Source organism: Macaca nemestrina, chromosome X, assembly GCF_043159975.1.
Source record: "Macaca nemestrina isolate mMacNem1 chromosome X, mMacNem.hap1, whole genome shotgun sequence".
Classification (NCBI taxonomy): domain Eukaryota; kingdom Metazoa; phylum Chordata; class Mammalia; order Primates; family Cercopithecidae; genus Macaca; species Macaca nemestrina.
The window spans coordinates 150714762-150740789 of record NC_092145.1 but is presented as its reverse complement, the minus strand read 5'-3'; the positions used below and the strand labels follow the sequence as shown (position 1 = coordinate 150740789).

At 47.4% G+C, this 26028-nt stretch overlaps 1 protein-coding gene across 1 annotated transcript in view; it reads left to right on the top strand.

Annotated features, from left to right (window-relative positions):
* The first annotated feature begins 1755 nt into the window (after positions 1–1755).
* LOC105478112 (chloride voltage-gated channel 4) overlaps positions 1756–26028 on the top strand; it is an 80576-nt gene continuing 56303 nt past the window's right edge. The window contains exons 1-2 of the mRNA XM_011735105.2: positions 1756–1916; positions 3100–3363. The gene's annotated coding sequence lies outside the window, so the exon portion shown is untranslated. The remainder of the gene's footprint in view (positions 1917–3099; positions 3364–26028) is intronic.

The following is a 26028-nucleotide window of genomic DNA, read 5'->3' as shown; positions in this document are numbered from 1 at the left end:
GTGACATCTGTAGAAAACTGGCAGATAAGAGAAAAAATGTAGAAGATTCAAAGGGACAGGAAAGAGAAATCTGTGAAGACAATGGAAAGAGCCTGTAGTCCCAGTTACTTGGGAGACTGAGGCAGGAGGATTGCTTGAGCCCAGGAATTTGAGGTTGCAGTGGGCCATGATCGTGCCGCTGCACTCCAGCCTGGCAGACAGAGCGAGACGCTGTCTCGAATGAACAAACAAAAAACTCAAAGGTTATTATTCCGTAACTATTGAAAGAATCTTTTCATGAAGGATGGTAATAACCAGCTTTCTATCTCCACACAGGGCAAAATAAGAAGTAGGTTTAAATGGAAGAGAAATTAAAACGACATACAGGTGATTAAATATTAATAACAGCCCCTGAATGGCACTTTCTTTCCTAAAGATCTTCATGAGCAGAATAATCTAGGATGGCTAGGAATTGTTCCCTCAGGGCTTTGTGGTTAAGAGTTCAGAATCTTCAAGTAATGAAATCTGCATTTAAAAATTAGCCAAAACTGTTTATTCCATAATCATGTCTATATGGTGCTTTTAAGAAAACATTTTTTTTCTTGCTGTAAAAGCAATACATATTCACTGTGGAAAAGTTAGACAATACCACTAAGCTTAAAAGAAGAAAAATTTAAAACACCCTCATCCCACTAACCAGTGAGATACCATGTTTGATACTTTAGTGAATTCATTTCCTAATAATTTTCTATGTTCGTAAAGGTATATGTGTAGATATAAATATACTACACCTACATAGAAACAATGGATCACTCAGCACATAATGCTTTGAAGCTTCCATTTTTTTCCATTTAATCCACTGCCAATGTCTTTTTACATCCGTGTGTACCATCATATTGGTTTTAATTCTTCCCCTGCACAGATGTCTTATAATTTAAAACATCCCCTGTTTTTGGAGATTTAACTTGCTTCCAGTGCTTTGAGATCATAAATAATATTGCAGCAAACTTTCCCCAGTCAGGGGTTTGCACACCATTCTTCCCCTCCAACCCCCACTCCCCATCCCCCAGGACAAATTCTTGGACATCAAGTTGCTGGAGCACATGATACCAACAGCTGTGGGACCCGGAGTAATTGGTGAAACTGTGTATTTGTAAGGCATTGGGTAGGAAAAAATGCTAAACAGACCACCAGAAAGATTGCTCAATTTACATTCCCATGGGTGGTATTGGTTTTTGCTTTTTTTGGTTTTGTTTTCTAATCTTGGCTAAAATGACAATTTGACAGGCGAGGGTGGAGGGTGTTGAGAGAGCTCTCTCATTCTGTTGAGAATTGCTTGGCCCAGTTATGGGCCTTGTCTGAATTGCCGGTTTGCTGTAATGTTTTTTACAACTGAGCAATCAATTGTAAAAAAAGAGAAGGTGAAACTAACCTACTGCAAAGAAACTGCTCCAGGATGAAGAAGGTTGCCTGTATTTCGTCATTTCAGCCAAGCCGGAACACAGAGCAAGGCTGTCTGCACCGTGCTACTATCCTCTTCAGGCTGCAGGGCATTTTATATACCCACCGCCTCCCATTGATTCTGGAAACTCCGGCCACAGAATTCGTGCAGCCCAGCCCCTGAGGGTGGGGCGTCCTGTCTCCCGGACGCCGGGTTTTCTCTGGACACGAATGCCCCGGGGGTAGGAGGCGAATGACACTGGCACGGCGGGGCTCCGGAGCCAAGAGGTGACCAGGCTGGCTGGGCAGGGCTGAGTGGCTGGGCCGAGCACGTGATGCTCCCAGCCGGCCTCCGGGGCCCTCTGGGCTGAAATCGACATTTGCCTCTGGCAGGAAAATGAGCTTGTCAGTTTCTGCCTCCATTAGACCCTCAACCCAAAGGAGCAGGAGTTTTTGGTAGCGTTTAAACTTTGTATCTCAGAATCTGAAAGCGGAAGGTAAGCTGCTTATATCACTCAGAAAAACAAATTTGAGAGGAGTGACCTACACTGCGACTTTGTTGATTTTTAAAATCTGGTGTTGAAAATAATTGATCGCTGTGGGAGTCAAGGGCTGTATTTATCTCCAAATTAGAGATTAACCTTCTGAACAGAAATTTGGTTAATTTGGAGGAAATGATGGTATAAGGGCCAGGGTTAAATATAGAAGGACATGAAAGCTGCTGGAATAAATTGCAAGTAAACTTAACTCTAACCTGCTTGTAAAACAATCTATTTCATGGCTCTTTCAGGGCTGTGAGCAAAGGGAATGTTATAATGGTGATTTTTAACTCAAGTGAAAGTAAATGAATCTATTTGCAATTGGAATACAAATAAAAGCAGTCTTTGCTTTTGTCCTTTTACATTTCAAAAATGCTTGTGTATTTTGGCAAAAGAAAAGTTTATATGTGCACTGCTTAAGTTTGAAATATGCTATTTCAAATTTACAAAATTATCACAGCTGTAATTTTCTAAAGTCTTTCTAGGCAAGGCTGTTTCAGTTGTGAATGAGAAATGTTGACATTGTACATATTTTCTGTGATAGTAAAATGACTCACTTCTTCAGAATGTGATAAAAATTAGAAAATGTGAAATAATGAGTTATTGTGAATTAACTCAAGTCTGAGAGATTAAATGCCTTGCCAGAAGATGTAAGAAAACAGATACACAAATACAGCCATGCTCACGTAATAGTGCTTTATTTTAAATCATCACATATTTAAGTAAGTAGTAGAAATACGTGGTGTCACCATTTTTTTCCTTTGGCAAATACAAATTAATATTGGAATGCAGCTATTCAGAGTAATCAAAGCATTATTCATCCGTGCAATTAGTACAATGTTCCATAATGAATTGCTTTGAACTAAAGTGTTTGGTATAATAGTCGATATACGACTTGAAACACAGAAACTCTATGCAAAGTATGTCCATGCTATATTTTGTGTCATTATGATTTGCACAAAATGTTTATTTCTCCACTGCATTTGATAAATACTAGTTTTAAAATAAAACATGAAATTGTATTTGCTTTCACTGTAATCCCCTTATTGCTAATTCTTTCGAAATCCTATTACACGCTTGGAGCCTGTGATAATTTGGATTTCTCCTCCTGTGTGTTGTTTTTCATAATTCTTCGCGAAAGGTCAGGCAAGCTGCACACATCAAGCGAAACGGCCTGAGGGGCGGCCAGCGCGAGGGTTTCTGGCCATCACCCCTCACCTCCCGGGACTTCCAGGGTCTTCCCCCCACCCCGCGCACACCTCCCTGCCTCGCCCGGGAGGCGTCACGTGGCAGCGTGGGGCCCGCCTCCTGGTGATGTCACGGCGCTCGCAGCCGTCGCGCTGAAGAAAGGATGCTCGAGGATGCTGTCCAGGTGGGCGGCCGCGGGCGCGATGCGGCACTGCAGGTAAGGGGCGCGCGGCGCCTGGATGCCCTCCCCGGCGCCCCCGGCAGCGCGGTCGCTTCAGGTGGAGCCCGGCCTGCGGGCCTGCAGCCCGGCTGCGCCCCCAGAAACCCAAAGTGGGGCCTCTGGCTGCTGCGGCGCCTGCTGCCCACAGCTGCCTGCTGCAGCTGCACGCACCCGGCGGGGGATGGCCCGTGGCAGGCCCACGCGTGACTTGGGTCTTGGCATGTCCGCCCCGAGAAAGTGGGCAGGGGCCAGACAGAAAGACAGGGGGAGGGGAAAAAAACCCTTCCGGCGGGGAACAAAATCTGAAGTGACCACACTGCATGCATTCTAAGTAGAGAGAGGGGCTTTTAAGAGGTAACTATCAAGTGTTTTCCTAGTGTCATTGTGCTTCTTAAATAATGACATGTTTACTAATTACAGGCCTTTGTCCTCAGTAATTAGCCTCATTTCTTTCAAAGCAAAAGCGGGCTGGGGAATGGAAACTTCTTGGTTAGCAATTTAAGAGCCAGATGTGCAATCTAAATTGCTTTGCATTATTTTGCAAGGTTCCAGCATTTACAGGGCATACGTCAGAAATGTATTTTTTTTTCTTTCCAGGTGTTTTAAGTAGATTAAAAAAGAACAGTATCCAATAAAATAAAAATAAATTGCAGCTTCCAAAGATAACATGTGAGTGTAAGAGACAGCTACATCTCTAAGAATCAAATGATCTTAAGCAGAGAGTGGGGGTGGAGATAACAAACACCAAAACCTAACAATTCTCAGAGTTCTTTTTAATTCTCTGATAATTCGCTTACTGAATGGAGGGGCTTGATGACTCAGCGACAGATGGAGGGGGGTCAGGTGACTTCAGTTCTAGCATGACAGTGGGTGGGGGATTTTAATGGACTCTCTCTAGAGCGTTTACATTCCTTTCTCAGGGTCAGGAAGAAACTATAGCAGGATGTGTGTGGGCACCCTTGGGGGAGAATGTGGCATTTTTTTCCCCCTCTAAAACCTGACCCTTCTGGAAGGTTTGTTGTCACTAAACTGTATTGGAACTCACATCATGAATAATTTGACCAACCAGCAACGTTGGGGGGCCTGTAAAGCAATGCTATTTCCATCAATAATTGAAGGAGTCATTTCTTTCAGAATTTGGGACACCCAGATGTGTTGCTGCAGTAATTTAGTAACTTGTTTATTGCCATTTTCTTCCTTTGGTTCAGTTTGGTTACACAAATTAAGATCCCTGGGTTCCTGCCCTCCCTTCTCCCCCAGCTCAACCCTAGATAGAGCAAAGCAGATGATAGAGGTGGATCTAATAGAGACCTAGATTCCACTTTTGGCTTTGTGACTGTGCAGGCTTGGACATGTCATTTTGTGTCTTTGGGTCTCGGCTATCTTGTCCTCAAAGTAACAAAGGGATTTAGGTCAGGGTGTTTCAACCTTGGCACTACTGGCATTTGGGGCCAGATAACTCCTTGTGGTGAGGCTGTCCTCTGCATTGTAGGATGTTTAGCAGAATCTCTGACCTCCACCTACTAGACGCTACTAGCACCTCCTCCCCCAGTCCCCAGTTGTGACAATCAAAAATGTTGCCAGACATTGCCAAATGTACCCTGAGGGCTCCCTTGCCCCCTGTTGAGAACCACTCATTGGGATGATCTCAAAATGTTCTTTGGGCTCCAAGAATTCATTTTCTTATGATTGGTTTGATGCCAAGCCCTTGATCAGAAATCTGATTCCCTTTCTTAATATCGTATATATTGGAAAACACAATGTGAAGGCGTTTTTATGTTGTGAATTTCCAGAAATAGCTTCTGTGAAAAGGGGAGGAGCTGTGTGTATGCCATTTGTAGCTGGGAGGCTAGCTTGGCGGAAAGGAGAGTGTTAGGGAAACAGGAAAAATCAGAGCACTAGATGAATGTGTGTTGAAACCTGCTGGGGCTTCGTGCTCAGCAGACCTGGAGCACGTCCCTGGACATACTCACTCTAACCCTGGGTTAGACCTAACAGCTGGGAGTCCATTTCCTTGTCTGCAAAAATGAGAATAACAGTGTCCACTCGGAGGTGTTGTGAGGAAGAAACGACACGATGTCTGGTGCTGGTGCGGGATGTGGTGAGGACAAGAGGGTTGGTAGTGTCTATGCGGCTAGGAGGAGGCAAACACAAACTGCCTGCACCACCAGCGACACGGACACTCGCTTAGGACAGACATAGTCGCATGCTTTAAGCTTCAGTCCAGGACTTGCATCTAAAGATCTGGCTTTGACACTTGGGAGGGTGACCATGGCTGCATCACTTCACCTCACAGAGCTGCTGTCGGATCTGTAAAGTGGGGCCAGCTGTACTTGCTGACTCTGCTTCCTTGGCTGTTGGGGAGGGACGGACGGAAGTGAGAGGGTCTGCAGGCTGGGAAACTCCTGAGAGATAGGAAGCAGGGATGGCAGCAGCGTAGCAAGGGGGGGACATGTTTACTCTGTGTGTGTGTGTGTGTGTGTGTGTGTGTGTGTGTGTGTGTGTGTATGTGGCAGGGGGGCGGGGCTTAGAATGGCCAGAAAACATTTCCTTGTGCCCCAGGCTTGGGACTTTGATGTGTCCCTCCCCTGTGTTCCCTTGCCATCAGCTTGCTCTCTCTCTCTCTCTCTCTATCTCATCTTTCCTGGCACCATGAAAATGGTCTCCTGGGGGAGGTAGAAAAGCCCTGGTGGGGGAGGTTGGCCTTCGGTGAGGAAGACCACTGTGCAGAGGGCTGGGGTGAGAGCAGCTGGCGCCATCCACTCCCCATGCCACTGTCCTCACAGGCTTCAGTCCACGGTCATCCCAGGGCAGGCCTGTCACGCTCCTGTGTGCCTCTGGTGGGCTTGGTGCTCTGTGGGAGCCATCTGGCCTTGTCTCTTCAACAAGGCAATATCATGAAAGAAAATTTTGAAAAGGGAGATGGGGTATTCTCCATCAAATGAGACTTAAGAGATGGAATAGCCAAATATCACTGTGGCCCTCGATTGGATTCGGCCCAAACGAACATGTAACAGGCATTTTGGGGACGCCTGGAGATGCTTTGATGTGACTGGCTATCAGGTGCCACTAGGAGACTGCTGCTGCTTTGATTAGATGTGACAGTCTGTGATGTGGTTGGCAGCCCCTCAGACAGACACAGTGATCCCTGCCCCTGGCAGCTGCAACTTGGCATCACCCTCTCCCTTGAGGTTTGGGCTGGACAAAGTAATGAACTTCCAATGAATATGTCTAGCAGGGGGCAGGGGGTGGCACTTCCACCATGAGGGTGTAAAGGAGCTTCCACCTGGGATGTATTTTCTCTCTTGGGTTGCTTATACTGAAGCTGCCATGTCGTGATCAGGCCTACAGAAGGGTCCATTTGCCGTGGTGAGGACCTGAGGTCCATCCAACAGCCTGAGAAGAACTGAGACCTGCTGATGGTGTGAGGGTGTGAGTGGGCTTGGAGGCAGACCCTTCAGGCCCAGATGAGTCTTTTTTTTTTTTTTTTTGAGACAGAGTCTCGGTCTGTTGCCCAAGCTGCAGTGCAGTGGTGGTGATCTCGCCTCACTGCAACCTCCGCCTCTCAGGTTCAAGTGATTGTCATGCCTCATCCTCCCCAGTAGCTAGGAATGCAGGGACACACCATCACAGCTGGCTCATTTTTTGTGTTTTTAGTAGAGATGGGATTTTGCCATGTTGGATCTGGTCTTGAACTCCTGACCTCAGGTGATCTGCCCACCTTGGCCTCCCAAAGTGCTGGGATTACAGGTATGAGCCACTATACCCAGCCCCAGTTGAGTCTTGAGATGCTTGCAGCCCTTTGAGACACCTTGAGCTGAGGCACCAGCTAAACTACGCCAGGGTTCTTGACACAGAAACAGTGACATGAGACATGTTTGTGTCCTGCTGCTATGCTTTGGGGTAATTTGTTAGGCAGCAATAGATAGCTACTACATGTGTTTATGTAGAAAAGTATTATTTTTTAGAGATGTCTACTAAAGTGTTTAGACATAAAGTGTCATGGTGGCAATAATTTACTTTTTTTCTTGTTTAAATTTTTTTTTGAGATCTCTTTAATGTATGACTTAATAGGAGACAGATGAATTCTCATACTTGGTTCTACATTCAATCTGTTTCAATATCGCATGTCATGTAGCCTCTGGAAAATTCCATTGTATGCTCATGAGAGAATGAACTTAGAAAAAGGCAAAGAACAATGTCAGAATATTGTGAAATGTTTTTGACATCATGGAGTCCCTTAAAGGGTCTTGGGGAGCCCAAGGAGTCCCCAGACCACACTTTGAAAACCAGGCTTCAAGATCAATAATTTACTTGTAAATGGTTCAGTTAAATGAAGAGAGAGAAAGAGATAAAGCAGATAGAGCCAAATGTGAACAACTGTTCAGTCTCATTGGTGTTATTCATTCTGGATGATGTTCTGTGTAATTGAAAATGTTCATAATAAAAGTTAAGAAAAAAGAAAAGAAATGTAGACCCTTAGACATGTTGGGGATTCTGATTGAATAGGTCTGGGGGTAAAGCCCAGGGCTTAACCTGTGCTCCAGGTGCCCCCATCACATGGGCCAGAGCCCCCAGGCACTTTGCCCCAGAGGTCCTCACCTTATCTGCCTCCTCTCCACCTGTCAGCCTTGCAGTAGCAGACCAAAGGGGTTTAGTGTGATGACGCATCTATTCTACCAACCTGGGGGAAGAGGTGTGTGGGGACAGTCCCCCCTCCTATCCCTTCCCCCATACACACTTTCCCTTGGTGACAAGACCTTTGTTTAACCACATTTTCAGTGGGTGGTTTTTTTATGTGCAGGAATGGTTTTTTTTTTTTTTTTTTTTAAATGACTTCCATTTCTTTTCTTTTCTTTTTTTTTTTTTTTTTTTTTTTTTGAGATGGAATCTCTCTTTATCACCCAGGCTGGAGTGCAGTGGCTTGATCTCGGCTCATTGCAACCTCCACCTCCCAGGTTCAAGCGATTCTCCTGCCTCAGCCTCCCTGTAGCTGGGATTACAGGCACGCACCACCACGCCTGGCTAATTTTTGTATTTTTAGTAGAGACGGGTTTCACCATGTTATCCAGGCTGGTCTCGAACTCCTGACCTCAGGTGATCTGCCCGCCTCGGCCTCCCAAAGTGCTGGGATTATAGGCTTGAGCCACTGCTCCCAGCCCCTTAATTACTTCTTCATTCAGCAAATATTCCTTGGGTCTGTGCGTCTAGGCCAGGGTTTCTCAACCTTGACACTATGGACGTTAGGGTCCAGATGATTCAATTTTATGGGGGGCTATTCTGGGCAATATAGGGTGTTGAGCAGCATCCCTGGCCACCATCCACTAGATGCCAGTAGCACCCCCTCTCCCAGTTGTAATAACCAAAAATGTCTCTAGACATTGCCAAATGTCTGCTGTGGGACAGTATTGCCCCCAGTTGAGTCCTACAAGTCTAGGCAGTGGGATACATGGTGGGACCAAATGGACAAGGTTCCTACCCTCACGGGACTGATTTGAACTGAGGGAAGAGGAAATAGCTGTTGGACAGGCTGTGTGTTGACTGAAAGGATGGACAGCAAAGGATGCACAGCACTGGACTCCAAACGCTGGTTAAGGAGGGCAAGAAGGCCTCTCTGAGGGGGTCGCACTTGAGCAGAGATCCGAATGGAGAGAGAGCCTCTTGAGCACAGTGGGCTGAGTGCTCAGGGCTGAGGGAACAGCCAGTGCAAAGGCCCTGAGGCAGGGCAGGACAGAAAGCGTTTGCGGAAAGCAGGGAAATCAGCATGTGCAAAGAAGAGCGACCCAGAGAGCAGGGATGGGGAAAGGTACTCAGAGGGTCGCAGGGGGCAGGCCATCCTGGAACTGGCAGTCGTGGTGTCAACCCTGGATTGTCCTCAGTGTAATGGAAAGCCACTGGATGCTCCTGTGTTGGGGAGTGACATGTTGAGACTGGGTTAAAAGGACTGGCTGCTGTCAGGAGCAGTGTCAGAGATGGGTGAGAGAGAAAGCAGGGCGGCCAGCAAGGAGGCTAGGAGGTGAGAATGGAGGCCAGATGGGGAGTGGCCAGGGTGACCAGGTGAGTTGGACTGAGCAGCTAACCTCTTTAGCAGCAATGTTGTCATAGGTGCCAGAGTGGGCCCTTGGTGATCAAAGAAGCCTGGCGTAGGAGGGTCACATGGTAGCATGTAACTACAGGGCAGGACGTGGAGGCTGCACACGTGTCCTCATGCACCCGGCTTAGTCGCATCATCACCTTTGATGGGCAGTGCCTCCCAGGGACAGCAGAGGAAATGGCCATGCACATTCCCACATGACACCTGAAAAGCTCTCTTTCCAGCTTCTTGTGGCTGAAGTCTCCCAAGCTGTCAGGCCACCGGTGGCTCCGGTGATTTTGGCTACACAGCTTGTTTGCTGTCCTCGGGCCCAGCACATTTGTTCTTGCCACTGAGTCTCTGAATTGGCTGTTCTCGGTGGCTGGAGGGTCAGACCCCACACCTGTTCCCTTGTTGTCTTCTCCAAGTGGCCCTCATTGCTCTGCACTGCCTGTTGCGTGCACTCCTGTGGGATGCAGTGACCTGCAGTAGGGGGTTCACAGAAGCCCGTGCCTGCTGGCTTGCCATCTTCACACTGTTCTTGACAGGGTCCTGCCCTGCCCCAGGGCCTTTGCACTGGCTGTTCCCTCAGCCCTGAGCACTCAGCCTCCTCGTATTCAACAGAGAGGCTGCTGTTGCCTGGGTCGAAAGTAGATGTGAGGCCGGAGCCTTCCTCACAGAAGGGACTTGAAACCCTCTTGAAGCTGCAGGAGAGTCCTGGAAGGCTGGGGTCAGGCCCTTGACCTGCCCTGAGGACGGCACATGGGAACAACAGGGTCATGAAGGAGAGGCTGCAGGTGGGCACTCCCCTTGAGGATGGTGTTCCGCTCTTCCCATCTGCGGCAGTTGGGGCACCCAGGATGGGTCTGGGGTTTGCTGATGTAAGAGCCACCCTGACACCGTGTTTCTTTGTCAGGGAGGCTGCTCCTGGCCCTGGGTGCCGGGCCTGCGGCTCCTCTCTGTGGCTGCTGCCCCACTGGGCCTTGCCTGCAGTTTTGCGATGCTTCCTGATGGCCTGACTGTGTCTTCCTACTTCTTGGCTCTTTGCTTCCCTTCTGGGTTGATTTGGCTAAATGTGAAAGTTATTTTTCGCCCTCCGCTCTAACCCTTGGAGGCGCTGGTTGGGTGAAAAGGCCTTTGTGGTTAGCAGATAGGAGGCCCAACCGCCACCATGACAGCTGGGAGATTGTTCCTCTTAGCTTAGTCACGCCATGCACCAGCTCCCCTTTTACCCCAAACATGGGAATTGGCTCAAATGTCAGCCCCTGTGTTGGTCAGAGTGGCCTGCCTGTCTTCACCATGGCGTCCTAGGACACCAGGAACAGCACATGAACGCCGTTTTGGGTGCCTTCCAGCATTTAGCCTTTACACACTTGCTAGTCATGAGTGGCTCCTGAAATTTTCTTTTTATCCATGGAGGGGGTGTGAACCTTGGGTAAGCACAAGATAGGTTGTGGTGGAGAAAACCTGTCAGAAAATGGTGAAGGGAAGGCCAGGCCGTGGAGGTGCCAGAAGAGTGAGGGATTTCCCATCTGCACTGTCTTCAGCAGCTGTGATGGCTTGAACTGTGTCCCCACGAAATTCAGAGATTGAAGTCCTAACTTTCAGTACTTCAAGATGTGACCTTATTTGGAGATAGGGCCTTTACAGAGGTCATCAGGGTGAAATGAAGGCATCAGCAGCGTACATCCCTCCATCTCAGACTTCTGGCCTCCGGAACTGGGAGAAAACCCTCTTCTGTTATCTGAGCCACCCAGTCCGTGACACTTGGTTACGGCAGCCCTAGCAAACACGTGCAGCAGCATTTTTTGTGGGTATGTGAGAGGGCAACCCGGGGGCCTTTCATTAAGCTATTCTCACACGGTTTAGGAGAAACATGGCCCCCAGTGCCCTCTCCATGGAGGCACGTGGCTCTGGGTCCTGAGGTGGCAGAGGCCTGCCTGCTGTTGTGGAGAAAGGCCCCTGGACCTGGGCTGGATCCGGCTGCCCTTCACTGTGTGTGAGACTTAACCTCTGTGCCGCAGTTTGCTTCTTTGTAACTTATCTGTAACGTGGGCCTAAGGGAGGCAGTACTTCATACACGGGGGTAGTGCTTAGAATGAAGCCAGGTACACTGAGCCCTGTACAAAGGCGTTGTGACTATTATTATGGGAAGAAGTCTCTGGGGAAATTCCAAACCCTTGGCTCTTGGCACCAGCAACACAAACACCTCACAGCCCAGCCCTCCTGCCCCTGGGATGGGGATGTGAGAACACTGAGGCCATTGTGTCACCCGAGGCCACATGTGGTTGGTCTCATCCTGTTTCCAACACGTGGGCTGGGTTTCAACGTGGAACGAACGACTGCATGGCCCTGGGTCCATAGGAACCCTGCCATGGTCACACACCAGCTGCCCAGTCCTATGGAAGCCAGACTGTGGTTGAAGAAACACAGAGAGTGCTGGGGGCAGGGCCAGGGGCCGGGGAGGAAGTGGGAGGAGGAAAAAGGAAGTGTCTCTGTTGGCTTGAGGCAGAATTTTGAAACAGCCACAGTTTCTTTCTGAGCATCCTTTTGCTCTGAGCTTCCCCCTGTTTGAACCTCCTTGGTCATGTGGCCCTCCACCTCTCACTGGGGGCCACCACCTGGCTCCCATCACTGTCAGTGTCTTCCTGTCTTCTCCCCTCTGGTGTTTGGAGGGTTAGCTGGGAGGGGTGGAATGAGTCCTGGCCACCTCATCATCCTAAAGGTGTCCGCATTTTAAAACCAGGACTCAAAATGATTACAGATGAAATGGAAATTCCTGGTGTTTCAGGCAAGGTGGAATAAGGCAGTGAAAAGCTTTGGTATTGGAGCCAGCCTCCAAGATGGGCCTCGACCATCCTACCTCCGGGTGTTCACGCTCATGTGTGGTCCCCTCCCATATGGAACCATTCAGGGCTGACCTGTGTCACCAATAGGATACCGTGGAAGCGACAGTGTGTGACTTCGAAAGCTAGGTCATTAGAGACCGTCCTGGTTCTCTTGGACCACCCCCTCTGGAGAAAGCCAACTGCCATGTCATGGGGACATTCAAGCCATCCTGTGGGGATGTCGGCGAGCAAGTTGGTTGCTATGTGAGGGAGCCCCTGTCCAGCTTTCAGGTGACAGCAGTCCGGGCTGACATCCTGACCACAACCTCCTGAGAGACGCTGAGCCAGAAAGACCCAGCCACACTGCTCCCCACTTCCTGACACATAGAAACTGTGAATGGTCAGTGTAAATGGTAGTTAGTGATGCAGCATCAGATAACTGATATGACTGGTAAGGGTCCAAAGCTTTCCTGGAGGGGAGGCCCAGTGCTGGTCTCTCCTTGGCTTAACTCCCCAGGCTGTGGCCATAGCTGCCTTTGTTTTGCCCCTTCTGAAGCTCCAGTTTTCTCTGATCGTTCCATAGTTGTTCATGGTATTTTCTCTCTCTTTCATTCCCGGGTTGGAGAGGAGAGGAGAGGAGCTTCATGCAAAGTTTAGGTCTATTGATGATAAGTTAGGGCATATTGAGGATGAGTTTGGGTATATAGATTTTTAGTAAATGGGCAACGGCCTGTATTTCATGAAAATGTATATCCCGTGTATCTCTTTATAGCCTGGAGACTTCAGTAAAATATTCCCCAAATACCAATGGGGTTTGGCTGGGCATTACTTTGGGCTCTCGGCATTTACAGATGCAGGAGGTCATTTTTGACGCGCGCAGCCCCCTTTCCTCCAGCACCAGGGAAACATGCCACAGCCTGTAATGCAGCGTGGAGCGCATGCCCTCTGCCCGCTGCACAGGGGATTTGCCGACTCCAGCGCCTTTGCTTCGTCAGGGCTTTCAGACTTCTGACCTCAATTATTTCAATGGGAGGTCATTTTTGCAAGAGAGGATGCAATGGGTGTTTGAAAAGAGAAAGTATTTCACAGGCACTTCAAAGAAGTGTTGCAAGTATGCCAATGAAAAACCTCACTTTTGTAAAGTGAAGCAGTGAGATTTAATTTCAGCTGATGGCTTGTTTGGATTGCCTTTGGTCAACTTTTAATTGAAATCCGTGTGCAGAAAAGTGCATAAAGGGTAAGTGTGCAGCTTGATGAATTATCACAAGGTGAACACACCTGGGTAACAGTGCCCAGATCCAAAAATGGAACATGACCAGCTCCCAGAAGCCACCCTCATGTCCACTTCCAAGGGTAACTGCTATCCTGAATAACACCACCGGTTCCTTCTGCTTGTCTGGAACTTTATAGGGATGGAATCACGGATCCCTTTGTGTCTGCTTTTCTTTGTGTCTTTCTTTTACTTGACATTAGGCTTGTGAGCTTCATTCTTATTATGGGATAGAGTGGTACCTCTTTCCTCCTCATAGCCCTATATAGCCTAATAGCTTTCTTTGTAGGTAAAGTGTCTCTTTTCTCTCACTGCTTTTAAGAGATCCTCTTTTTCACTTGTTTAACAATTCAATTATGATATGCCTTAGTGTAGTTTTCTTTTTTTGTGTGTGTGCTTGGGGTTTGTTGAGCTTCTTCTATCTATGGGATTATATAGTCTAATAGCTTAAATCTTTGTGTAAACAAGATTTCCTATATTGAATGTTCTGGTCAGTGTATCTACATTTATTTCAGAGAAACTTCGTGAGAGACCTTAAAGGGATTTTTAAGCCAGTTTCCCTCTCAAGCTCTCACCTCCTCCAATTGGATAAAAACAGTGAAGGGTTTGTCTTGTTGGGTTGATAAGAAATCGTCAGCTTGTAGTGCTTTTAGCCTCTGTTATGGGTCCAGAGTCCATTCCCTCAGGCTCCATTGATTCTGTGTTCAATGCCTGTGGCTGGATATCAGGAGGGCGCCTGTTTTTGTCAGCCCAACTTTTTTCATGAATGAAAAGTAACAAGGGAAACAAGATGAATTCAGAAAAAAAAAAAAAAAAAGAGAAACAGTAAGGAAAGGCAAGGTATGCCCTTCAGACAGGCATTGCTACAAATTGTTATTATGTGTTTTTAAAAAATATTTTCTGTTTTTCTTTTTTAAAATTTTTAATTTTGCTACAAATTATAAAACTGGTGGGTGACGGTGGGTGTTTCAAAACCACTCACGTTTGACATGGTAGTGACTTCAGGCTGGCCTACATAGCCTTTTGTTCTCTGTACATGTACAGATAAAACATCTTTCTTACCTTGATTCTTTTTTTTTCTTTTTTTGAGATGGAGTCTTGCTCTGTTGCCCAGGCTGGAGTGCAGTGGTGTTATCTTGGCTCACTGCAAGCTCCGCCTCCTGGGTTCAAGCGATTCTCCTGCCTCAGCCTCCTAAGTAGCTGGGATTACAGGCGTGCACCACCACGCCTGGCTAGTTTTGTATTTTTAGTAGAGATGGGGTTTCACCATGTTGGCCAGGCTGGTCTTGAACTCCTGACCTCAGGTGGTCCACCTGCCTCGGCCTCCCAAAGTGCTGGGATTACAGGCATAAGCCACCACGCCCGGCCTCTTATCTTGATTCTTGAGCATGTCTATGCAGTGATGTCCAAAGCATTCAATAGCTGACTACTTGATAGAGTTTTACATCTATTGATGGATATAGTATTAATAACACTCCTTGTAGAATAGAGGTAGTATGTGTGCCTGGCTAAGCTTTTTGTGGCTTAGTGGACACTATTTCCATATCGCAAACACTTCATTTTATGCAGGTCCAGATAGTAAACAGAGATGAGTAACACAGGCCTTTGCCCTCAAGGAGCTCACAGCCTAATAAGGGAGGAAACATGTTTGTAAATAATCATTTGAACAAAATGCAGTTTCTAAGTAAGATTGATGTTAAAAATATTAATAGTATAAACAATATTAAAAATTTTAGTGATTAAAACACAACGGCAAGGATGCAGGTCATGAAATGAGTGGAAAATAGGAAGGGAACAAAAGGTTATACTAGGCCAGTGGCTCTTAATGTGCAGCCCCTGGATCAGCTGCAGCAGCCTCCCTTGGGAGCTTGTTAGAAATGCAGATTCCCCAGCCCCATCCAAGCCTTGCTGGATCTGAAGCTCTGAGAATGGGACCTGACAGCCTGGGTTTCCCCAGCCCTCCTGGTAATGCTGATGCACGTTCAAGCTGGAGAACCACTGGTTTAGACAGTGATAAGCCACCAGGGTTCTGTCAGGAAGCCTAGGACAGGCCATTTTAGTGCTCATGTTGTCCCCTAATTGCCAGAAGCCTCAGCACAGCTTGGACCCTTTTGTTAGGGGACTGATCTTTGTTGGCAATCAATAAAGTATATTAGGGAGTTTTTCTGAAACTTTTTTTTTTTTTGAGACAGAGTTTCACTGTGTCACCCAGGCTGGAGTGCAGTGGCGCAATCTCGGCTCACTGCAACCTCTGCCTCCTGGGTTCAAGAGATTCTCTTGCCTCAGCCTCCGGAGTAGCTGCTGGGATTACAGGTGCCTGCCACCATGACTGGCTAGTTTTTGTATTTTTAGTAGAGACAGGGGTTTTACCATGTTGGCCAGGCTGGTCTCGAACTCCTGACTTCAGGTGATCCACCCACCTCAGCCTCCCAAAGTGCTGGGGTTACAGGCATGAGCCACTGTGCCCAGCTCTGAATTCTTAAATGAAGGGAAAGTTTTATTTTGCCTAACTAGTACAGCTTACCACTTTTGTTTCTTTTATGGATTGAGTTTTGATGTTATTTCTAATAACTCTTTGCCTAGCCCTAGGTTTTGCCCATTTGTGTAGGAGGGGTAAAGATCACTCACATGGGTTTACACAGGCAAGGGCATAACTGGCTGAAGAAATATAAAATGCCATGTGATGCTGCTTTCGTTTGGGTCCTTGCAGAAGTGGAACCTGAAATGAGGTTTCTGGTACAAGCTGACTTGGGAGGGGAGTGGGGAAATGAGACTAGGAAAGGAAGGCAGCCATTAGGGCTGGGCTGTTAATGTCACCCAATGGGTGACTGGAGCTTAATTCCACACTTGGAAACTAGGAAATGGTGCTCGCTGTGTCATGGGCCCCCAAGATCACCACTGGGTGGTCTGTTGATTTCCTAGGAGGGCTGATAAAGCTTGACACATGTCATATGCATGGCTATGATTTAGTACAGCGAGAGAACACAGAGAAAAATCCACAAAGGGAAAAAGGCTTATGGGGCGAAGTCTGGAGAAAAGCAGGCACGTGTCTCCAAGAGTCCTCTCTCAGTGGAGTCACACAGAACATGCCTACTCCTGCCCATCGTGAGTTGAGACAACATGTGTGAAATGTCCACCAGGGAAGCTCCTTAGAGACTCAGCGCCTGGGATTTTTATTGGGGGCTGCTCAAATAGGCATCCTCTGCCTAGCACACATCAAAATTCCAGACTCCCAGAGAGAAAGCAGGCATTCAGCATAGATCACAGTATTTGGACAAAGAGTTTAGGCACAGTGAGCCACTCTTACCAGCTCTGGGAATGGTGGGAACCCTCCCAAAATACAAATTCCCAGATGCCAACCAAGGGCCAACCTTGCAAACAGGACTTCCTAAGGAAAGCAGTCTCAGGTCTGCTATATTACGTGTTTTCTGCACAGGTACAAAGCACATTCCTTGAAATAATCTCATTTAAGGGACAAGGGAGTGGAACATTTGAAGATGTCTGGTTTTCTCCAGACTTTGCCCCGCAAGCCTTTTCCCTCGAGAGTCAGTTCTTGAGAGTCATCGATTAATACCTATTCCCAATGATGCACTTCAGGCATGCCATGTGAGCAGAGCCACCTTCTGTGCGTCTCAAAACAATGACAGTGACCTCAGACTAAGCGATATGGTTAGAAATTAGCTAGAGCTTACTGGAAGGTTTTGAGTGATATGAGTGGGGCGCTGGCAGCATCAGATATAGTAGTTATTCTAGAAATTGGATGGGGACAACAGAGCCATGTGTATAGGGTAGTTCACGTGCCTGGGGTCGTGTGGCAGTATTGTAACTGAATGAAGAGGTCAAGGCTTCCCTCTAACCTCCTTAGGTAGATGTCTCCTTCCTGTGTCTGCTCATTGGAGGAATGGGAAAGTGTGTGTGTGTGTGTGTGTGTGTGTGTGTGTGAGAGAGAGAGAGAGAGAGCGTGTGTGCATGTGTGTGTGTGTATGTGAGCATTGTCGGGGCAGAAAATCCTGGTACATTTGCTGTATTTTAAACTTCCATTTCTAATCTTTCAGTTCTGAGCAGCGTGAATAGGCAGATAAACAAATGTTTGCTATAGCCTCAAACATTCATGCCAGAACATTTTTTTCCGTCCTTCCACACAAGTAAATTAAGAGAACAGTGCTCTGTTGTATAATTTGAAGGTGGCTATTAATTTGCATTGGATTGCATTTCTTAAGCATGTTTATATCATTTGAGGAGCAGGAGACTGGCTGGCCTGGCCGCCCCCGGAGGAGGCACTTGTGGGGAAGCTTTGAAGCTGGAGCAGGAAGGAGTGAAATGACACAAAGTCTGATGATGATCACGGTAATGCAGGCCTTGCAGCCTGGCGACATTCTTCAAAGGCAACTAACTGCAAGACTGCCCTCTTCCCCTCCCTTCTCAGACATCTCCAAGACCCTGCCAGCCGCCAGATGAAACCAATCTTCCTAGAGCCTCATGTGGTGGTCTCAGGCATCGCTTGGGAGTGCCTTAGAAATTCGGAGTCTCAAATGTAGTCTTGGGCCACACCCCAGCTCTCCAGGATCAGAATCTGCCGTTTAATAAGACCCTAAGGGATGCGTGGCTCATCCAGGCCGGAGTCAGATCTCATCTGAGGCCGCACATTGGCAGCACCTGGGGAGCTTTTAAAAATGCTGATGCCTGGGCTCTGCCCCAGGGACCCCGGTTTAATGACTCTGGGCGGGTGCTGCTCCTTGGGCTTTCTGAATGCTCCCACGTGGTTTGGCTGCGCACCCTGGGCTGGGAATCGTGGGGCTCCATGGCAGTACCTTTCTGGAATTCTCCTTCCCCAGCCTCCCAGGCACGTGACTGCTTAATCTCCTCCCTCTGTGGCTCTTTCTCTGTCCTCTGCTCCTGGCTCCCCGATTTCTGAAGTCAGCCCAGTCGCTTTTCTTTTTTTTTTTTTTTTTTTTTTTTGAGACGGAGTCTCGCTTTGTCGCCCAGGCTGGAGTGCAGTGGCCGGATCTCAGCTCACTGCAAGCTCCGCCTCCCGGGTTTACGCCATTCTCCTGCCTCAGCCTCCCGAGTAGCTGGGACTACAGGCGCCCACCACCTCGCCCGGCTAGTTTTTTGTATTTTTAGTAGAGACGGGGTTTCACCATATTAGCCAGGATGGTCTCGATCTCCTGACCTCGTGATCCGCCCGTCTCGGCCTCCCAGCTTTTCTTTCTTTGTTACCTACTCGCCATTCTCCAAAGTGCCTCTGCGGGGGCGGGAGCTTGTGAGAATTTTGAGCCTCAGCCTTGCCCCAGACCTGCTGAATCAGCACCTGCAGTTTAACCAGAAGCCCAGGGGATGCGCATGTGCATTGTCATATGAGAAGCGCTGGTCTAGGTGACGTAAGCTGGGAAAGAAACCCAGGGAATCTGCTGGAATGTAGGGAGCCTGAGCTCAGGAACTGGAAGGCGTCTGTCTGGGTCTCTGGCTTGTTTGTTCTCTAGCTGTCTCAATCTGCCACTGTGGTCATTTGGGGCTAGATCATTCTTCTCTGTGGGGACTGTCCTGTGCATTTAGGACGTTGGGCAGCATCTCTAGCCTCTACCCACTTCATGCCATAGCAATCCCCCTCCCCAGAGGTGACAACCAAGAATGTCTCCAGGCATTGTCAAGCGTTCCCTGGGGGAGGAATGGTCTCCAGGGGACACTTTGGTGTCTGCCTTTGGCCTCATTCCCTCCCACCATAGACCCTTGGTAGGGTTGGTGGCTCCAAGTTAGCCACTGCCCTGGAAAGAGAGACTTCCTTTCTTCTCCTCGTCCATTTGTGCGGCCCTGCGTGGATCCCATGCTCATCCCCATAGCCAGTCATTGTGCCTGGTAGTTGGAGCATTGTCATTGGCCAGATTGGGTTGTGTGCCACACCCGGGGCCAGGGGCCAGCTTTGTTAGCAGTTGAAGAAGACTGGGAGAGTTCTGAGGGAGGCACAAATGGCTACTTTGGACCACTCTAGCACCCCTTTACGGACCCAAGTCCTCCGCTGAGCTTTCACCCAATAACAAGTTCATTTAGCAAATATCTGTTGTGTGACAACGAACAGCTGGGCCCGTTCCAGGGCAGGCATTTTATAAACAATCTTCAGGACCATCCTAGGAGGGTGGTCTTGTTAGCCCATTTTACAGGTGAGCAGACTGCAGCTCAGCAGGGCTGGTGACACCCATGGCAACCTGCGGAGCCCAGTTGCTCCCTAATTCCCCCCACCCTGTGCCCTGCTGTCAGCCCTTCCTTTCTGTCACCCCCTTGAGTTCTTCCTACCCTCCAGGCTGCCCTACACTGCCATATAGCTGAACAAATTGTAAAAGGAACACCGTGTCATCATGCCTCTGCTCAAGTCAGGAAAGACTGTTGTTGCTGTCATCTTTTGTCCCCTGCCCAGTCCCCTCTCCTCCCTGCCCCTCAAAATACTCTCCTGACTTCTATTGTGTTTACATTTCTACTTTTCTTTGTAGATTTACCAATGAATTCTGGTTCCTGAGCTTTGTAATTTACTTCTGCCCGTTTTTGAACATGATGTAAATGGGATCACACAGCGTATTTGGATGCATCCGGATTCTTTTGCTCTGTATTCTGTGTTTAAGAGTTACTCATTGCAAGCATACCTTGGGAAGTGGTTGACTCAAAGGGTAGGTAGATGAGAAGCCACTGAAGGTGACAGAGGAACGGCTATGGGTCAGAGAGGGAATTACCTTGGCATTACTTGGGCAGAGCTGGAGCGGTGGGCTAGGCAGTTAGGAGGTTGCGGTGACCTGGGTAGGAGCTCCAGCTAAGGGTCTGAAGGCCACGGGGAGGATGGCAGGTGAGGCCTGGTAGGCTTGGGAGAGTTGTACTGCCTTCTTTTTCTGACGAGGTAGGAGTTACAGGTTGGAGGAGATGGAAAAAGGGGGAAACATTCCTTACACAGGCTTGTTTGACCAGCAGGAGCTGAGCCAGCAGTCGTCTTGGGCTGCAGTGAAATCCCCTGTGAGACTAGGGGCCCCCAGCACCAAGGAGCTGGCAGCCAGCAGCCAGCAGCCACTGAGCCCAGCACCTCTCATAATCCACAAGGTTGGAAGAAAAGCAACTCGGTAAAGGCTGCTCATGATGAGTCCTTGGGGCTCCTGGAAAATCTATAAGAAATGAGGATTTCGAGATGTTTATTTTTAACTGCCATCTGACCATGGCCTGTCTCTGAACTTGATGTTCTTGGGCCCTCTCCTCTGGCTGTGTGTTCTAGAATTTCTGTTGTGTCCTATGCTTTTCATGGTGTCATGTGAACACTACAGGTAACTGTGATGATCTTGAACACTTTGTTAGTGCTATGGTATGATCATATTTTTATTCATGAGCCAAGGCACCTGGAATCTTGAAGCGTTCAGATCACTAATTACTTGGAGAAACTTTTCTGATTGTAGGATCTCACAGAAACCCCTCTCTCTCTCTCCCTGCCCCCCCGCCCGTGTGTGCGTGTGCGTGTGTGTGTGTGTAATAGGAACTCATTTTTATTTTCCCAAAGCTTTAAGGTTGAGATGTTGACAGTGACATCCTTTAGTTGCATTGTTGGGTTTCTGGAAACTCATTCCTTCCCTTAAATAATCCTAAGGGGAATGACTGTGGACACTTGTCTTTATATTATACTTGTCCCCATGGGTCACAATGATTTGTTTGCTGGATTTTGTTGGGAGGTGAGGGCCGCAAATGTGCTGGTAACTCTGGTGACTCAGACAGCGGCCTGGCAGGTAGCAGATGCCCAATAAATACCCATGGTGTAAAGCAGGGGCCGGCAAAGTACAGCCTGCAGGCCAGATCCAGCCCGTTCCTGTTTTTGTAAATAAAGCGTTATCGGCAGGCAGCCACATCCCTTCATTTCCATATTGTCTGTGGCTGCTCTGCTCTACAATGGCACAGTCCAGTAATCGCAATGGAGACTATATGGCCCGCAAAGCTGAAAAGATTTCCCGTCTGGCCCTTTCTGGGAAAGATTTGCAAACCCCTATCAGTTAAGTTACTATGAGGAAACAGGAAGGAGCATGGGGCAGGAACAGCTTGTGGGAGAGGCTCATGGGAGCCAGAGGTGGTTTTAGTAGCAGTTTCTACCCTGCCCACGCTGGCAGGGGACCCTGCCGGGACTCGCCTCTAGGGTGGCCTTCCTTGCTGGTTGGAGACTTTTAATCTTTTAATCTGAGTTATGACTTTCCGTTCCATCTGTCCAAGTCATCTGGGGATTAGGTAATAGAGCAAGTTGGCAAATAATCTGATATGGTCTGATTTGGGAGGGGAATACTGGCATAAACATTGGCAGGTTCTGTGGCACCTGGCCACTGCCGGGCAGAGGACAGAGGGAACAGGTGGAAGGGCTTCAACCACAGTGTTTTTTGGGCGGTGTAAATACTGATGGCAGCACGAAGTGTAATGGCTCCAAATGGGAAATCAGCCAGGTGTCAGCCGCAGTAGAATGGATAACTACACTGGGGCTGATTCCTCAGTCAAATACTGTGGAACAGGAGTCGGCCAAGTTCGTGATCCTGTGGGCCAACTCCAGCTCACCGCCTGCTTTCAAACAGCTTATGAGCTAAGAATGGTTTTTGCATTTTTATATGGTTGAGAAAAAGCCAAAAAAATAATATTTTGCAACACACGAAGATGATCTAGAATTCATATTTCAGTGTCTGTGAATAAAGTTTTATTGAAACATAGCACCAGGCATTAATGTGTCTGTGGTCTCTGGCTGCTTTCCAATGACAACGGTGGAGGTGAGTAGTCTCGACAGAGACTATATGGCCCCGAAAGCTTCAAATATTTACTCTCTGGCCCTTAACAGAAAAAGTTTGGTGGCCCCTGTTACAGGGCGAAGAGAATGAACAGATAGTTACACTGAATAACATGGGTAGATCTTGCAACATAATAGAGAATGAAAGAAGCTGGAAAAAAGATTTCATTTCTTTAAAGTTCAGAAGCAGGCAACAGTAATCTATAGTGTGAGGGTCAGGATAGTGGTTACCCTTAGGGGTGGGTTAGGGACTAGCGGGGGCTTGAAGTGGTGTCTAGGGGCTGGTCATGTTTCGTCCCTTGATCTGAGCACTCCATACATGGGTGAGTTCCCTTTGTGAAAATGTGTGGAGTTGTTCATTTATGATTTTTGCATTTTACGAATAGTTGTTTACTTCAATAAAAAGCTTACTCAAGAAAAGTGATTTCAGTCTGGCAGCTCCTCAGAAGGTTAAACAGAGTTCCCATCTGACCCAGCAATCTACTCCTGGGCATATACCCAAGGGAAATGAAAACATATGTCCATGCAAAGACTTGTACACAGATGTTCCTAACAGCCTTATTCATAATAGCCCAAAAGTAGAAACAACCCAAATGGCCATCAGCTGATGAGTGGATAAACAAAATGTGATACAGCCACACAATGGAATCTTATTCAGCAATAAATAAAAAGGGGTGAAGCACTGATATGCACCACGGCCTGGATGAACCTTGAAAGCATTATGCTTGGTGGAAGAAGCCAGATGCAAGAGGCTACATACTGCATGATTCCACTTATATGAAGTGTCCAGAATAGGCAGACCCATAGGATGGAAAGTACATTAGTGGCTACCTAGGCTGGGAGAAGGAAGTGATTGCTAATGGGTAGGGGGTCACTTTTAGGGGGATGAAAATGTTCTGGAATTGGATAGTGGTGATGACTGGATAGCCTTGTGAATTTCCTGAAAACCACTGAATTGTACACTTTAAAAGAGTACATTTTATGGTATGTGAATTACCTCTTTAAAAATGCTGTAAGAAAAAAAAAATGCTGTAAGAGATTGCTGCTACAGACCTGTGTGTATCTGTATACGTCAGAAGGAAAAGGTCTCAAGGTGACAGGTACCTCGTCCATTCTTCCTGCTACTCCTCCCAATGCAGATATCTTGAAAGTTGACAGACAGGGGGAATGCCTGACTTCCTCCAGGTAATCCAGACCCTTCCCCTAGATCCAAGCCAGTTGAGTAGCACAGAGCAGTTTCTAGAATGTAGCTACCATGGGCATGTTAATTTTACTACTTTTGTTTACTAAAACTGCAGAAAAACAGGGTAAATGAAAATATCCTAGATAACTTGCTTCCTGGACTTTTCCTGTGATTATACCTGACTTCACCCCCATTTTCATGATGTCTGTTTTCCTTTGGTCTGATGGGAGAGGAATGGGAATCTTTTTAGTAGCCACTGGGGCCCATTTTCATAGCTGAGCCTGGGCTCTCCGCTCCTTGCTTTTTCCTCCAAGACTTCATTGCTTCACAGCCAAAGAAATGGAGCAGTAAAGAACAAACACACAAACAAAAAACAACAAAAACAAAACAAAACAAATTAAAAAAGACTTCACTGCTTACCTGTAGGTTGCTTTTTATATATAGTTCTTAATCTCTTCTGAATTGAACTTCTTGGTCCCCACTTCTAGGTGTTAAGGGCCATAATGGTTGCAAATATTGTGATAACTTTTGAGAGGATCCCTTTTGAGGGTGTGAGATGACCACCCAGAGGATCTCAAAGTTTTCAGTTTGCTGACACTGAAGAGTGTATTTCTTAGGATTTTCTGCTCTGTAATGACAGATAATCACAGCTGGCAGTGAAGATAGCTCTGAACTTTCTGTAAAGTCCCAGGCCTGAACATTATCTGTGGCAGAGACAAAGAGTTTTAATTAATGACAAAATGTTTGCTTGTCCCTGCGAGGGTGAAAGGGGCTGGTGCTAAGTTTCATTCCCTGTGCCACGTACTGGGGTGAAGGGGCAGGGGAGGGAGCATCCCAGGGTCCTGGCTTTCAAGAGAGGGGCAGTGAGGGTCAACTGTGGTCACACACCCAGACTTGGGAGTCATACAAGTCTCTTGGTTAGTGGTCTTGCCACTTTTAATAGAGGTATTTCAGATTTGAAAGAAAACAGTCTAAACAGTCTCCTTAAAATAAATGCTTTGAGGAGGTTTTAGGAAAAGGTATTTCAAATGTCAGACATAGATTCATGTTTTAATGGCCTCACTGATTCTTGGTAAGTGGAAGCCCACAGAAGGTTCCGCAGAAACTCAGTTGGACCACCACAATCTCCCTGAGCAGAACTGGAGTCCATCGGGTCCCCTCTATCAGCTACAGACAGCAGAGGAGTGAGCAGATCAACTTCAGAAATGAGGTGACATGCAGGGGGGTAAGGAAGGGGTGTTTCCATGAAACATGATTTTTATTTTAACAAACATTTATGAAGCACTAACCACATGCCAGGCACAAATTGCTTTACAAATGTCAGCTCATTCCGTCTTCTTCACAGCACCCTGAGGCAGGTAGTGCTGCAATTCCTACTTCATAGATGGGGGAGACTGAGGCACAGTAAGAAAGGTCCAGCAACTTGCTTAAGGTCACACGGGTAGTAAGTGACAGACGTGATATCTGAACCCACGCAGTGCCATTCTGGAGTCTGTGTTTTAACCAGTATGCATGTGATGCTGCCTCTCTTGTGATGAACAACTGAATATAGAGGGACAAAGTAAAATATTGAAGATCCAAGTATCTCATACTGCCATTTTGTTTTAAAATAAATCTACGAAGAAAACATACCAACAGGTTCTGGGAGTTATTAAGGGCATGATGACGGGTAATCCTTATTTTTTTCTTGATACTTTTCTGTATTTGTCAAGAAGTTTTGTAAGTTGGGCGGTTGGTTGTGTGTTTTTAAAAAGTAGCCACAATAATACCTCTGATTTCTGAATGCTCATCTAGAACTTTGCCATTTCCCCATCAAGAGGTGGAGTCTACTTCCTCTCCCCTTGAACCTGGGTGGGATTTTGTGACTGCCTCAATGAAGAGCAAGTGACAAAAGGGATGGTACCTGACTTCTGAGGCTGGGCCACGCAAGGTGATACTGCTTCTGCATGGTCTCTCTCTCTTAACACACTTGCTTTGGGGCCCAGAGCCTCTGGATAAGAAATACTGCCACCCGGCCGGGCACAATGGTTCACGCCTGTAATCCTAGCACTTTGGGATGCCAACGCGGGCAGATCACCTGAGGTCGGGAGTTCGAGACCAGCCTGACCAACATGGAAAACCCCGTCTCTACTAAAAATACAAAATTAGCTGGGTGGGGTGGCGCATGCCTGTAATCCAGCTACTTGGGAGACTGAGGCAGGAGAGTAGCTTGAACCCGGGAGGCAGAGGTTGCGGTGAGCCGAGATCACGCCGTTGCACTCCAGCCTGGGCAACAAGAGTGAAACTCTGTCTCAAAAATAAATAAATAAATAAATAAATAAATAAATAAATAAATAAATAAAAGGAAATACTGCCATCCAAAGTCACAGCTGAAGAGACCACATGGGGATGCCACATGGAAAGAGAGAGAGGCCTGGGAACCCCAGCTGTTTTAGTCTCCAGCTGTTGAGTCTCTTGGCCCAGGCACCAGATGTGTGAGTGAACAAGCCTTCAGATGATGCCAGCCCCAACCCCTGTCTGACTAAG